The sequence below is a fragment of the Aplysia californica genome, unplaced genomic scaffold (assembly GCF_000002075.1).
Source record: "Aplysia californica isolate F4 #8 unplaced genomic scaffold, AplCal3.0 scaffold00391, whole genome shotgun sequence".
Classification (NCBI taxonomy): domain Eukaryota; kingdom Metazoa; phylum Mollusca; class Gastropoda; order Aplysiida; family Aplysiidae; genus Aplysia; species Aplysia californica.
Window position 1 is genome coordinate 303,740 of NW_004797661.1, and position 6,931 is coordinate 310,670.

The window sequence follows — 6,931 nt, forward strand, 5'->3', positions numbered from 1 at the left end:
ATACAGACACACACACACACACACACACACACACACACACACACGCACACACACACACTCACAAACACACATACACACACACGTGCGCGAGCATACACACAAGTTATGTAAAGCACTTGTGGGGTATGGTTACATTCCACTACATGTATAAACATTTACATATACATAATGTGAAATGGATGAAATATGATAGTTTTCAGAAACATATAACAAATATAATTAGCCGATAAAAATGACACGTGATAGATATACATGTAATTGGTTTTCACTTCCACAAAAATTCTTCCCTTCTGTTCTTCGGAGTGAATAAGTCGACGACTCTTTCGATGAACGTTTTAATTTGACAATAATGTCTTTATGGATTGTCGGAATCGCTAACGCATTCAAACGATCTTGATCCTCTGGCGTGATTGTAAAGCTTGTGAGCCTCTTAAGGTGAGTAGCCTGGTTACAAACATTTCAATTTTAATGATTGTCTGAATTTCCAGACAATGACTGAAGATTGATAGAAACTGAAATAATCGACATGGAAAAAAGAAACAGTATCTTACTTTAATGTAAACTGAAAGTGAAAAGTGACCAACTCTTAGTCGTAGTCCCCTGTGCTTCGCCCAAAGACTGTAACTTTCTATGTACTCATAAACATTTGTTTTTGGCCCAGACTCTGCCAGCCGAGTGCCTCTCTACTCGTTAAATTCCCTGTATATTATGACTTGGCGATCCTTGTCATAGCTGGCCTGGCTATGGGACAGGTAAGGTTAAAGCGGGAACTGGGGAGTAAGCGATGGGTAGAAAAGCAAACGAAACTTAAAAGTCAATGTGCAATTAAGTTTAGGGCCATGCTGACAACAATAAAAAATGCAAGTTTCTTCACTTTTATTATTTTGACGAGAGCCTGATTCCACCACGCTGTCTCGTGTACTGAGAGTAATTAAAGAAAATTGAATGATGAATATTACGAATGAAATGATACGTGAAATTATTCTGCTGGTCAAAGCAGTCTTATTTTAAATTTGCAAAGCAGCAGAGAAGCCACGATGGCAATTAAGAAGTACAAGTAGTCTTTTCACTAACTTTTCAGGATCATGGTGTTGAATTCATCGATGAGGCTGGCGTCTCCACTGAACGCGCTGTGTTCGGTTTGAGTCTCGTCCGAACGAAGTCACGCATCGTGATAGGAAGCGGTTTCCATGCGTGTTGTGTGCCAGCGTTGCGGGATAAACAAAGATTAAGAAAAGAGACTCTGTAGTGCGACATCGGTATTGAAGGGGTTAACGAACCGCCCCTGCTCTATTAACCAACCAAGACAGAAGACGCAGCTGAGCTCTAACATCTTTAGGTTTAACATGACCTCGTAAAAAAGCAGTACTTTGAAGTGCGGGGTTTTCGAATCAATGTCCTTCTTTGATTGGAATGGGGGAGAACATGCAGACTAATTATCCACAAACCCTTTTTTAAAAGGATTTGAGTCCTGTCGGTCAAATCTAGAGCTTTATTCGATGTCATCACCTTTTGGGGGACACCCCCACCCCTACCCCCAATCCCTCCACCCCCAACCCCCCCCCCCCCAGCAACAAAACAAAACAAAAACAAAAACAAAAGCCACAACAACAACCCCCCCCAAAACAAAAAAACAAAAAACAAAACAACAACAACCTCAACGACAGCAACAATAACGAAGTGAAATTAATGCTATAAAGATTTTGTGAAAATGTGTTTGACGTATTTGTGTTGTTGTTCTGATGTCAGTTTACGCACTTTACAAGAAAAATTATAGTTTAGAGGTGGGACCCAATCGTATTATACCTGTCTCCACTAGAACTGATTTGGGAGAGAGAGAGAGAGAGAGAGAGAGAGAGAGAGAGAGAGAGAGAGAGAGAGAAAGAGAGAAAGAGACATGCAGACAGACTGACAGACAGACAGCCAGATAGACAGGGGCTCTCGTGGTCGACAGGTTACGGTGTTCGCCTTTCATTCAGTAGGTCCCGGGTTCGAATCCAGAAGGCGACGGAAAATTTTCTTCAAAATGTTCTCTTTTCACCTCCTTTACGGCTCTCTAACAATGTTCTGTCCTCTGCTTTCGTTACCACTTTCTGCCCCACCCCCTCACCTCCTTTACCCCCTCTTCTTGCCTCCTGATTCTTTCTGTAGCATTTCTACTGCTACTCCTTGGCTTTTTCTTACTGCTGTCTTTCAACCACACCCCTGATCTTATGTTAGGTAAGATGGAACACCTAGCCTTCTCGGATAAGGGCGAGAAATCTCATAGGTCTCGTGCACAAGTTCCGTACGTTGGAGATCTCTCGGTGGTCCAAAATCGATAAGAGTAGGCTTCGGCGTCAACCCAGGTAAAATTCAAAATATCATACCAACTGAAAATGTTTAATGAATCATGCGCACTTTTATTATGACCTTATGCAGTTGCGAGAGCCGCAAAACACCAGTTGAAAAAAAGAAGGACAAACAGACAGACAGACAGAAACATAGACAAACAGACAGACTACAGACAGACAGACTGACAGACAAACATACAGGAAGGCAGACAAGTGGAAGTGGTGGCGGTTGGAGGGTGAGGGTGGGAGGGGGGGGGGGGAAATCTGTTTTCTGTTTTTGTTCTCTATCAGGGGAACTCCAACACATCTCGAACTTCATGAAATTATCTTCATCGTGTGTACAATGGTCTGTTGTGAGGTAAAAGATTTCACCTGTTTTGTTATTGTCAACAAGACGTGTTTAAACAAAGAGTCCGGCTAAAAAACAAACAACTCAAAACAAAAACAAACAAACAAACAAACAAACAAACAAAAAACTAGTTTCTTGTACGAGGCTTCTCATAGCAGTCGAGACCCTTAAAATACATTATAATAATATGGATAAATACAAATGAGCGACAACACACAAAGAGTGATTTTACATCACGGTGGAGGTTGTGTGTTACTGTTTCGGTTTGTGCTTCATTCTGAACGTCCTTACTATCATTGTCACGAGTCATGGAGGAGTTTGTCACAAGAGAGGGAAGTTTTGTGTCGTGGTTGACGGCTGTTGATTCAGATAAGACAAAGACTATAATTTATCGAATAACAGTTTGGAGATGCTGCACAATGGGATGTATGATGACAGTGTCAAGCCTGTTGAATGCAGAGGTAAATAATATGTAAAGTTAATTAATATCGATTACCCTCTCCCCCTCCCCCCTCCCAAAAATTAAAAAAAAAATCGTGCCTCTTCACAGGAGCTGTTCGCTATTCCAGTGTTAGAAATTTTATAGTTTGGTTAACAACAGAGAAAATCTAGATCTAGAATCTATATTTTGGTAAACAATAGAGGTAAAGTTGCTTGCTATTCCAGTGTCCGTCCGTTTCAAGTCAGTCACACAACGCTGTAGTCTCTCCCTGCCCTCCCTCCCCCCTCTTTCTCTGTCTCTCTTTCTCTGTATCTCTTCCTCTCCTCCCTCTCTCTCCTCCCTCTCTTTCTCTTCAAAAGAATAATTCCACGTTCCACTCTGGCCATTGTTAGTGGCCAAATTTTAATAATCTTAAGAAAAAAAAGCTTACCTTTTTCTCAATTCGAAACTCCAGTCAACCGGTTTTAAACCAACACTGCATGTCTTGTTGCTGCTGTTATTACCACTGATCTGAATCATGAAGCAAGCTTGTTTGAAACAGTTTGTTTTGAAATTTATGTTCACACAAACCGATTCCAAGTTAAAGTTTTTGTTGGTTTGGATTTGTGATTTAGTACGACCAACAAGAAATATATAAGAAATATAATATATTCTCTCTTAGTTCACTTTGTTCCCACCACGATCAACCTCGTATTGTATCGGCCTGACTCTTTGTTTAGTAAGTGTTTTGCGGCGCTCGCAACTGCATAAGGTGATATGACCGCGGAGGACACATAAAACTTTCTCTGTTGGTAGGACATTTTGAATTTTGCACGGGTGGCGACCGAAGCCTACTCTTATCGAATTTAGACCACCAAGGGATCTTTAACGTGCACAACTTGCACACGGGCCCTCCGAGATTTTTTGCCCTTGTCCGAGAAGGCTAGGTGTAGATCTTTCCTAACAGAAGATCAGGGGTGTGGCTGAAAGACAGCAGTAAGAAAGAGCCAAGAAATAGCAGTAGAAAGGCTGTAGAAAGAGTAGCCCAGAAGAGAGGGCAAAGGAAGTGAGGGGGTGGGGGCAGAAAGTGGAAACGAAAGAAGACGACAGAACATTGCTAGAGAGTAGGAACGGAGGTGAAAGGAGACAATTTTAGAGAAGAAAATATTTCGGTTGCTACGCTGATTCTAACCCGGGACCTTTGAATGAGAGGCCAACACCTTAACCTCAAGGCCACGATAGAGCCCCCCCCCCCCGGCTGACTGAAACTAAATTTGTTCAATGTGAGTGGATGCGTGTCACTGACCAGGAGGGTGGAATTCAACTCCAATAGCAACAGCAGCAGAAACAAGTTGAATTTTGCGTAGCGAAATTTTTTTCGGGCTTTTTTTCTGCTGGTATGCTGTAACCCTCTCAGCCTGAGAATGACTGACAGACAGGGTCAAAGCCTGTTTCCTAAATGATCTAATTTATTGTGTCGATTTGGGCGTAAAACACCTACTTAAAAAAGAAACAGCTGTCATATCCAATAGCAAACTGTCTAATTCCTTGGTAAACGACATGGCATCTTAGTTTTTCGTATGTCTTGACCACGAAACTCGTTGAGGTGTTTGGTGTTTTTGGACAACCGGGTCAAAGACAAGATAGTGGTCAGAAATGGCTTTGTCAGTGACAGTCAGAGTGCTAACTGCTGGTTTGTTGTTAGATGTAATGACAAGGTCCTAGATGTGACTTCAATAGACTGTGTAGGGCTGGTCACCATTTGCGTAGTGTCATTCTCATCTAAAACAGAATTGAAAGTCATGGTGTCACAGATGTTGAAAACGGTGTGTGTAGCGGTTAGGAGCTTCTCCTTTGCACGCAGACGACCCAGTTGTTGTTAGATTCCCATGTGGGAAAATGTTTTTTCGAGTATCTCTGGTCTTTTTTTCATTGATGACGTACCCATCTAAGCCTGGGTCGTCTCTGACAGGCAGGCCCGAACCTGTCTCATAAGCGACTTGATCTAAGTGTCTCGATGGGAGTGTAAACACATGCGGGTGGGTGGGTGAGGTTTGCGCCTTTTTTCCTATCAGACATCTAACGTTTTTTCACTCCTTCATTTCTTTGAATGTTGCTCTCTAGTAACATCTTTATTCTCCGACATTTAAATGACATGTTTGTGTTGAAAATGCCGTAAAATTCTTACTGAAACGAAAAACAAAACAAAACGAAAATAGATAGATAAAAAACGTAAAGACATCACACCTATTGTAAAACAAAAATCCCAATACCTTTCAAGGGTACTGAGGGTGGGAAGGAGGTCATTGACATAGGAATGGCTGACTGTTCTTATTCAGGGCGTAGATCAATGCACACCCACGATATAGCAATGAACTGTTTAAAATTAAATTCCAGAAGATGCTTTTCTTCATATGAGAGGAAGGGAAGTAGAAAATAAATTTTGGTGCTGATAAAATCGTCTCCAGCGGGAAATAAAAAGGAGATGATATCGTCACCCCAACCAATCCTTGAAAACGGCTTGGTATCGTAACCAGGCAGTGGCGTAATTGCAGCTTGAGTGGTTCAAAGACCTTTCTCTTGGAACTAAACTTCGGTAATATTCAATAGATCAGTCTATTTCCCCCCTCAATTGCATCGATAAAACTGGCGTCTGCGATGTATTGGTCAAGCGCTCCATCCTAGCACACAGAATTCCCCATAGTTCGTTTCCCGTGTGGGGGAGCATTTTTATTGATTATCTCTGTCTTTGTGCTGAGACATTGTATCCTTCTCCGCCCAGGTTGGCCCTGGAAATCATGGTCGAAACCCACATCCCAAATTATCTAAACTTTGTCAATGGGGACAGGAAACATCTGCACATAAAACAACAATGATTACTTCATTTTCATTCAAACAAGAGTGGGCATCGAGGCAAGCGACTCTGTACATAATATATTTCCACAATCAACGGACAAAATATTCATAGAATTTCTTTTCCAGTAATCACAGGCATAGTTGTTTTGGATAGTTTTCTGGTTTTTACACTGCTGTGACTGAACATACATGTATTGCAAAAAAATTCTGTGTTGTGGACTTTTTGACTCCTCCTTCTGTTTTATCTTCTGGGAACATTTTATATCTCTTGTGTTACTTACTTACTTACTTACTTACTTACTTACTTTTTCATCCTCTGTTGCCGTTAAGCGTCGAGGGGAGATGAAGTTTTCTATGGTAGGCCAGCTCCGCAGCTCTTTCAGTTGTGATGTTCTGTTTTCTTAGGGTTTCCTTGACACCCTCGATCCACCTCTTCCTTTATAGCCTGAGTGCTTGGTGTTGTAGGCTCTCGAGGCTGGCTGGTCAGGTGACATGCGTAACAGGTGGCCAAACCATTTTATCCTCTGTTTTTCTATGAAACGCAGGCAGGACTCAGTGCCGATAGCTGCTGCTCTTACTCCTTCATTTCTCTACCTGTCTCGTCTTGTGATGTTAATGGTTTTGCGGAGACATTTCATTACGCATGCAGTGATTTAGCTACTTGTGTTATTGATATTAATTATCTTGTTTGCTTCTGCTTCCTGGCGAAATGAGGGCATTGTCACTCTCTCGAGAATTTGTGCACAACTTCATTCAGTTCAACTTCTGATGGATTGACAGGTGTCTACGGTGTGGCCGTTTGGGGGCTTCTCTTTTGCACGCAGAAGACCCGAATTCGAATCACGTGGGGGGCGGGGATGTGAGTTCTATCGAATATCTAAGTCTTTCTGACTTTCTGCTAGGATGATGTATCCCTCTCAGCACGGGTTGGCCTTTTCAGGCACGGTCGAAGCCCGCCTTCCAAATGCTTGA